Here is a 10,049-nt window from a genome sequence, read left to right on the forward strand (position 1 = left end):
GGATGTATGAAATGCAAATCTAGATCCCTCCATGATCTTTGATAAGAATGCATGATATGAGATGATGACGTTGAATATGCATGCATTGTGTTTATTCAACTAAGCATTATCATGTTTTTAGGATGTCCCTAAGATGATGCATGATATTGCTTGGTTTGGATAAATAACCCTTTTTTCTTTTTTTTTGGGTATTTTTATTTATTATTTATTTTTTTTGTATTTTTGGGTGAAAAGGGAAACTACCTATATGAATGTGATGAAGGTAGATGTTAACACCATGTAATGGAAGATTCTTATTTCTATTTATTCTTATTTTAAAAGAATAGGAATGTTGTATGTTTAAAGAAATGCAATGTATGCTCATACAATGTCACATAATCAATGCACAAACAATTCACTCATCCACGAACAGTCACGAGCGAATCACGAGGTAGGGGTATCCTGCAGAAAAGTGCATAGTCAAGGTGGTTCTAACTGTTCTCACCGGTCTGAGGCCCCCAAGGTGCCCCCATTATAGGGACCCAATTCCTCTCGTCGTAAGCCGATGGAAAGCTCCAACGCACTGTCGGACTCGAGTTCATGGTTATCACCTTGAGTGATGCTTTCCGACAACGGTCTACGGGCACCTATAGACCCATTCGACAACCGGCCGTACTAACATCCACTCCCTATGGCTTACCACTCATGCCCCCGGGTATAGAGGGAACTGTTGTGTGCAAAGGTTCGTGTGCAGTTTGTATTTCAAACAATTGCGGAAAATTAAACAAACAACAGTTATTAAAGCCAATTAGATAAAACATATTATCATACAGGTGAGGGGTAATGAAGTAATTTTAACTATTATTTGTTAAAAATAATCTGTCACTAAATGGGACTGACTCTCGAGGCTTCCCCAGTGGAGTCGCCATCTGTCGCCACCGGCCCGAAATGGGCTTTCGGCATTCGCGAAGGATGGTTGGACTCTTTTATTTGTTTAAAAATATGGATTGCTAGAATGACTTATTCTCAAACTGAGACCTCGTCAAACAAGCAATTTTATTAAAAGGCTCACCAATCCATGTTAATCCCAAGCGGGACCCTCCATGGATTAGCGGTTTTCATAAAAAGGAAGGGTTCATGGAGTCGCCACCAATGTTTTACTCAAAACATTGGAAAAAGAAGTTTAAGGCAATCGATTCAAAAATCGACTTCGGCCATTACAACCAGAGTCGGGTAAGGGAGTCGGTTACGCGTGGGGAAGGTGTTAGCACCCCACAGCGCCCCTTTCGGGTTCCCTATGACAGATTATTTAAAAATAATAGTGCGAAATTACTAAATTACCCCTATTTATTCTAAGCAATTATAAATTAACTATCTACATGATGACAGTTTAAATATGTACACACAGAAAGCGGTAAAAGAAGGGACTTTAAAGAGATAAACCTTTGAAGCGTGCTTTCTTATATATCTTGACAGAAATTGGGAAGCGTTTTGGCGTTCCCTCCCTCTACAAGACCGCTCGCTCCTATAAAATTTTAACTATGGAAATCCGGAGGATTTCCCTTCGACTAGGTTCGAGACTCAAGCAAATGGCTCGTGACTCAAAAACTTCGTCGGATCAACTCTCCGAGTGATTTTTAGGCAGAGCACTGCTCAAAAAAACCCAGAATACTCAAGAAGAGGGTTAAAACTCAGTCCAAAAGTGTCAAATGACGTCCAATTGACGTCATATTTATAGGGATGAGGCGCAATACGGCCTCTGGGGGTCAATACGGTCCGTATTGAAGTTTTGAACTACAATACGGCCGTATTGAATTCAATACGGCCGTATTGAAGTTCAAAAAACCTCAATACGGTCGTATTGAAGTTCAGTGCAGCCGTATTGAAGTTCAGTGCAGCCGTATTGAATTCAATGCAGCCGTATTGTAGTTCAGTGCAGCCGTATTGAATTCAATGCAGCCGTATTGAAGTTCAGAAACTTCAATACGGCCGTATTGAGTTCAGTGCGGCCGTATTGTAGTTTAAAATGTTCACTACGGCCGTACTGAACTTCTGGGAGGCCGTATTGGGCTTCATTCCCTCCACTTTCTTATTTTTTGCTACTCTAAGACCTCTAAACCTACAGATTGTCGTCCTAGGGTCTTCCAGGGTCTTCCAGGAGTCCTTCCGGCTGACTTTCCTTTGATCTTTGAGAGTCTTCGAGTCTTATTTCCGACCCGGACAATTTTAGGGGTCTACAGGGACAACTTGCCCAATGAGAGTCACAATATGCACGAAGATGAAGATCACATGTGGAACTAAGAAGTAGTCCTTGCCCAGGATTACCCTTGATGTAACGTAAGACACACAATACTGCATCATAATGTTCTTGTAGGGGATGTTGGAGAAATTGAGAAAATGTATGCACAATATAACTTAACTCAGGTAGAGTGATGGTAAGATAGACAAGGCGACCTACAAGACATCGGTAACGTGTTGGTTCATCGTAAGCTGGACCATTTGCAAGGGCTAATTTATGATTATGGCACATGGGAAAATCAGCTGGTTTGCACCCCAGTAAGCCACATTCACTCAAGATATCCATAGGGAATTTGTGTTGACTAAGAAATAGACTAAATGAGCTATGAACAAATTCAATACCCAAAAAATATTTAAGTTTGCCAAGATCTTTGATTTTGAACCAAGATTGAAGATGACGCTTCACTTAATCACAAACCGAAGTGTTGTTTCCAACCAAAAGGATATCATCAACATAGACAAGAAGACAAGAACAACAACAAAGTCGTGATCTCGAGTGTAGGTGAACAACATGTAATCAACATTGGATTGGTGAAACCCAAAACTAAGAAGAGAGTCATGAAGTTTGGCAAACCAATTTATTGGTGATTGTTTGAGACCGTAAAGCGAGCGATTCAACTTGCATGCAGAACCAGGAGAACTAGTAGAAAAACCAGGTGGAAAATGCATATATACTTCCTCCTCAAGATCTCCATGGGGAAAAGCATTATGAACATCTAGTTGATAAATATCAAATCCCTTTACAACAGCTACAAAGAGAAGAATACACACACTTACCATTTTTGCAACGGGAGAAAAAGTTTCATTTGTAGTCTTGTCCTTCAATTTCGTTATGGCCAGCAATTACTAATCTAGCCTTATATCGTTCTACAGAACCGTCAAAATTATACTTGATTCAAAAAATCTACATGCAAGGAATTTCTTTTTTTCCGGGAGGGAGAGGAGTGACATCCCAAGTGTGGTTATCCTCAACGGCCTAAATTTCATATTTCATAGCCTACTGCCATAGAGGATCCTTCATGGCCTCTTTGAATGAACGTGGCTCTTTAGTGCTACTAACAGCTACTAAGAATTTATGATGTTGTGGAGAGAAAATATGGTTAGTGACAAAATTCTCAATAGGATATAGAATACCTGAGGAAACGTTGGAGAGAGTGTTGATAGAAGAAGGTGTAGTAGTTGTTCGACAATGATAGTCTTTAAGATGTGTTGGTGGGCGATGAGTTATACCTGTGCGACGAAGAGGCATGGAAGATGGAGATGGAATGTTAGAAGAGCTCCTCCTATCAACAGACTATGGGTTAAGTAGGGGTGCAAAATCCAAAGGGGGAGCATTGTCATCATACGATTCATATAAAAGCATAGGTGGGGAAGTAAGTTGTGTAGGAGTTGGAGGAATGTCTGTGGTAGGTAATACAAACAAAAATTCATTCTCGTAAAATTAAACATCACGAGAAACTAAAATCTCCTTAGTGTCTAAATCGAAAACCTTCCAACCTTTTTTGTTAGAAGGATAGCCCACAAAAACACATTTTCGTGAGCGTGCAGCAAACTTATCAGACGGTTTAGGAAAAATCATGGCATAACACAAGCAACCAAGGACCCAAATGTGATCATAACTAGGTGGAGTCTTATGAAGCACTTTATACAATCATTTTCCTTTAAGCAATGGAGTGGGAGTTTGGTTGATCAAATAAGCAGCAATGAGGATACATTCTCCCCATAATTTGATAAGTAAATGTCCATCAAACCGCAAGGCACGAGCCATGTTAAGAATGTGGCGATGACGGCATTCAATTCTACCATTCAACTGCAGTGTGTACGCACATGATAATTGTTGCAAAATACCACGATTGTCAAAGAAGGAACGAAGATGGGAAGAAATAAACTCAGTTCCATTATCGATTTGGACTCATTTAACCATAGAATTAAACTGAGTGTGCACCATTGTGATAAAATTTATTAAAGTATAACATGTCTCATGCTTGTCACGCAAAAGATAAACCCATACATGACGACTAAAATCATCCAAAATAGTGAGGAAGTAACGAGCACCCGATGAAGAAGTAGTTCGATATGGCCCCACAAATCACAATGAAATAAATCAAAAGAATGTAAACTATGTTTTTTATTAATAGGAAATGAACGACGAGTTTGTTTGGCTTCGCAACATGCATCACAAAAAGCCATTTTATTGGAACCGAAAAAAAATGGCAACAAAGTTAAATATTGTCGAGAAGGATGACCCAAGCGTCGATGCCACAAATCGAACGAAGAGTAACCTTAAATCGTATTGGTAGAAACTATTTGGCAAAGCACATACACCCCTTCATGTTTAACACCTTATCTAATCATCCTCCTCGTCTACAGGTCCTGTAGAAAACATGTGGAATTAGTAAACATAGCTATGCAGTCATTACAACATAGCAACTGAGATAGAAATCAAGTTGCACATGAGGGATAGCACATAAAGAACATTTGTAAGTAGCAACATAGAGGCTAGCCTAACGTCCCCACATTGGATTGCAATGGTACGAACACCATTAGGTAAGCTTACTAAATAGGGGGAAATGTTATAGAGGAGAGAGACGGTCCCAGTCAAATGTTGGGAAGCCCCACTATCCAAAAGCCAAGGGTGTTTGGAAGATATTGTACCCGATAATTTGTTGGTGGACGATTTGGAAGAAATAGCAATGGACATCAACTGTTGAAGCATGTCATGAGTAAAGTCATTAATAGATAATTATTTGTCAAAAGATACACCAGATAGAGTAGCATGGGCAGAACCAGAAGTGGGGCATCCTGGAGTAGAGCGACCTCGTCCACGTCCACGACTGGTATTAGGGCGATCGGGGTAGCCATGGAGTTTGTAACAATGAGAAACATCATGATTGGGGCGTCCATAGTGGGTGCAGGTGACACGTGACTTGGATGAATCAATGGGTGCATTAGTGGTGGCAAAGCCAAGAGCGTTGGTAAGGGTCTCAAAAGAACACACCATAGCTTTATGAGATTCCTGTTGAGTAACCATAGCAAAAACTCGATTAATGGTAGGAAGTGGATTGCTATTAAGAATCTGAGTAATAAGAGTTCCATAGACAACATGATCGAGGCCCATAAGAAAGTGATAGACGCGGTCATGTTCTTGTTCAGTAGAAACCAATTTTTGGAATGCACAATTGTCACCGGTGGTGCATAAGTCATACGTGCGGCTGGATTCCAGTTCATCCCAGATGGAGCGAAACATTGTGTAGTAATTTATAATTGATGTGCCATTCTGCTTCATAGTCGCGAGAGAAGTTTTGAGATGAAAAATACGGGGAATATTGGCAACTGCAAATCGTTCCTTGAGATCATCCCAAAGACCTTTTGCAGTTTCAAAACACTTGATGAATGGCTGCAATTGAGAATCTATGGTATTGTGAATCCAACTGTTAATCATGGAGTTACATAGGGACTAAGCATATGCTTCATCAGAAGCAACATCAGTGGGTGCGGGAACTGTGCCCATAATGAAACCGAGTTTGTTCTTGGCTTTTAATGCATTACGCATTAATTTTTCCCAATTTTCATAATTAGATTGTCCACATAAGAGTACAGTGGTGAGAATGATACCAGGGTGACCACGACATGAAGAAAAATGGTGATTTAGGGTCGGTAATTTTAAGAGTTGCGGAAGATATAATGAAAAAAAAATGACGTGAGATAATCTAGCTCTTGATACCATAAAGGAAGTTGCTATGAAGGAGCAGCTTGTGAATCTCATTCACGTGCTGGTCATTATATTGATATTCCAAATAACAAAAATATGTACAGGTGTTAAGTCTTATTTATACTTATTTTCATATATGAATTACTGAACAATTCTACCCATTCCATTCACTATTGCAATATAATTGTTCTTTTTTGATTCAATTTTGTGCAGATATAGCTAACCCAAAAATCATCTGAAAATACCTTGATACACCTTATTTGTTGTGCAGGTATTGAGTTGAAGAGTTGAGGTTGAAGACCCATGAGATTGGAATTTGAAAGAGCCAAGAGTAGGAGAAGTAGCTCACGCCGGGCATGAGAGTAACTGCGCAGGGCTTGCTCAAGATAGAGAGCAACATTCTCTGCACCTCATTATTGTGCCGAGCGCATAAGAATTGCGCTGGACGTGCTTCGAGACAAAGAGCAACTCCCTCAATGGAAGACACTGCGTCGGGCGCAAAGTATAACGCATCGGGCGTGTAAACCCTATCCTGACTCATCCAGCTTGTATTTGATCAAATCTTCGAGGCTTCCTTCCTCATTCACACATAGAGTGACTTCTAGGAGCTGTGGAAGGGATTCCTGGTGCTTGGGACCGTGTTGTGTGTGGGTCTTTTCTTCGGTTCTTCCATCTTTTCTTCCATCTCTATTTTTTGTTTTACCCTCATTATTTTGAGTGGTTCTACCCAATATTTTGTGGGGTTAGATGTAATCAACTGAACTCTTGTGTAATCTTCATCCTATTAATGATATAAGCTTGTTTCATTCATTGTTGTGTTATGTTTCTATTATTAATGCTTGCTTTGGATTGATTCTCCATTGCTTGATATAGGGTTCATTGGGTATTGGAAAATAGCCTTTGAAACTAGCTCTAAAACAAAATACCTAGTGGGAAATGTATCTAGGAATGGAGCTTGAGTAGACTTTTGAGTATACTCTTGCTCTAAGGGATTAGGTTTAAGTAGACTTTTGGGTTAACTGAACAATGGATGCAATAAGAGAATCGTGATCCATGAGAGTCAAGTTTGGTGACATCTGACCCCACAATCTCACAAATTCACAATATCATTTTCTACCCTTTCCACACATATAAACTGTTTTCTAGATTTAAAATTTCAGTGACTTATAATATTTTCTTTTAATTGCATTACAACCTACAAGAAATTGGAATTATTTTTTAATCACTGATAGTCATTAAATGCTTATTTTACCTAAACTAGTCCCTGTAGATACGATCTTAATTTACTACTTGTATGACCGGTATACTTGTCGTGTTTGAGTCCGTGGTCAAAATCATAACGATATATAACAAAAAGAAAAACGAACTTCAACGGAAACTCAACAACATGATAACATAGAAACAGAAAATCACATAAAACAGAAATGCAATATGATAACAAACTATCCTATCATAAATAATTAAACAATCTTATCCTAATAAAGGTAGAGCACCATGTTGGGGTGGCTCTCTTTGGTTAATTGTGCTCACTAGGTGTTATTCGAGTAGTACATCACATCCTTCAAGAACTTCAAGGACAAGTTCTTTAAGATTTTACCAATTTTGAAGGGTGCATCCTTCTTCATGGGCCCGGTTCCCAAAGACGATGAGCATTCGACTCCAAAATTTCCTTTCTACTAGACGAGAAAACCTTTGAAGCATAAAGTTTGGGGGCTAGAGTCCATGAGTCCTCAAGAGTAGGAAAACTTAAAAATAATTAATCTTCTTCCTTTACCCCTGAAAACAAGGAAGATTTTAAAGATCTCCAGTTTGTCACATGCGAAACAAAAGTTTCAATGTAAGTTAGGCTTTTTTATTGTACATGTGCTTGGTGTACCAAAATTTTATACTTGAATTTAGATGTTTGATCGAGGACTCATGTTTGATTAAGGTTGAATACCAATATTTTATACTTTGGTTTAGGTATAAAAATTTTTATACTCAGGTTTAGATAATTGGTTTTCTCTTTTTGAAGTGTCAAATGTAACAGCCCAATTTTCACTAGGCCGTGGGCCCAATTCGTTGCCCGGAACGGGCCGTTTCAAAAGTGAAATGAGTCGTTCCGGAATAAAGAATTTGCCTAAAAAAACGTAGTTGAGAACGGCCATTCCGGTTGGAGAACGGGCCGTTCTGGTTTGGAGAACGGGTCGTTCTGGAAGTGGTACGGGCCGTTTTGCTGGGATTGAGAACGGGCCGTTCCGGTTTTGGAACGGGCCGTTCCAGTTGAGAATTTTGCGTAGTTTTGAAGGGCCCAGAATGGCCGTTCCACTTTTGGAACAAGCCGTTCCGGTAGGTGAGCCTGAAATCCTATAAATAGCGCCCCTCACCTCTCATTTTCACACATCTCTCATTCTCTCTTCCTATTATTTTTTGTTCTCTCTTCTTTCCCTCTTCTTCTCTCTGAAGACCAAGGGGCATTTAGAGGAGGAGACCAAGAGATCCCTGTTTTAGTTCAACTGTTGTTTATCCAGGTACGGGAGAAAAAGGGAATTATTTATATGTAGAGTTGCATGAGGGAATTGGGTAGAGAAGAACCCTTAAGATTTTGAGTAATTTTATAATTATTTATGTTTGGAGAATTATTGGTCTTATGTGATTCTGTATGAATTTAAGATTATGAATATATATTTATTTGGAAAAATGATGCTCTGGGAGAGAGAACGAAATTATAGAAAAGTTCATGTTAGTTAGGTTGTGAAAAATTGGATGATTTCTATTTGAGGAATTGATGATCCCATTAAATTCTGTATGTGTTGAGGATTATAAATATGCTAATAATTTGTAAGAATGATGATCAGGAAGAGAGAACGAAATTGTAGAAAAGTGCCTCTGAGCTAGGTTTTGGAACAATTAGGGGTTTTGTTGTTTATGTTGAAATCATATTAAATTGATAATTCTATTGATTATTTTATTAATTTATGAATGTTATGGTTATGAATTGATGATAGATGTGAATTGCTTGAGGAGTGTGTAAACCCATTATTTTGAACTTATCTGATATGGAATTGAACTATGAGATGTTGTGTGGAACTTATCTGATATGGAATTGAACTATGAGATGTTGTGTGGATATGATTATAATTTTGACTGTGGTACCTCACATCAATGACCAGGGATGGCACGGCCCCTGGGTAAGTGATGCTACAGGGAGGGCGTGACCCTGACATGGTGTGGGATGAGTGAGACAGTTAACACGTATCACTTATGTCAAATATGGCAGTCCTGGCATAGGGTTAATTGCAAGAGATTGTGTTGATTGTGATGTGATTGTGGTTCCTCACATCAATGACTAGGGATGGCACAGCCCCTGGGTAAGTGATGCTACAGGGAAGGCGTGACCCTGGCATGATGTGGGATGAGTGAGGCAATTAACCTGTATCACTTGTGTCAGTTGTGGCGTGGTCTTGACATAGTGTTAAATGTAAGATTTATGTGGATTGTGATGGATTGATGTGATTATGATTGTGATGTGATTGTGGTTCCTCACATTATGACTAGGGGTGGCTCGACCTTGAGCAAAGAGATGTTACAGGCGTGACCTTAGCATAGTGTAGGATGTGTGATTTCTCATGCTTATGTCGGGGGTGGCACGACCTTGGGCAAAGAGATGCTACAGGCGTGACCTTGGCATAGGGTGGGATGTGTGAGGCAATTAATACTTGTGTCGGAGGTGGCACGACCTTGGGCAAGAGATGTTATAGGCGTGACCTTGGCATAGGGTTGATTGCAAGATTTGTGAGGATTGTTGTGATTGCGAATTGTGACGTGATGACGATGCGTGATTGATAAAGTTATGATACATTGAAATGTTTATGAATATTTTGTTAAGTATCGAGTTATAATGAGATGACATGTTGTGTGTTTGCATGTACTTTTCATATAAATGTTTTCTTTTCTCACCGTACAATTTTGTGGATGTTTTAGGTGAAGAAGATCCGGCTGCGAGTGACATCTAGAATGCCAACAGTTAAAATAGAGGTATGCTATGATATTGTGACATCGGGGCAGAGGACTTTTAGGA

Source organism: Cajanus cajan, chromosome 9 (genome assembly GCF_000230855.2).
Source record: "Cajanus cajan strain Asha chromosome 9, NIPB_CcT2T_4, whole genome shotgun sequence".
In the NCBI taxonomy this organism is placed as follows: domain Eukaryota; kingdom Viridiplantae; phylum Streptophyta; class Magnoliopsida; order Fabales; family Fabaceae; genus Cajanus; species Cajanus cajan.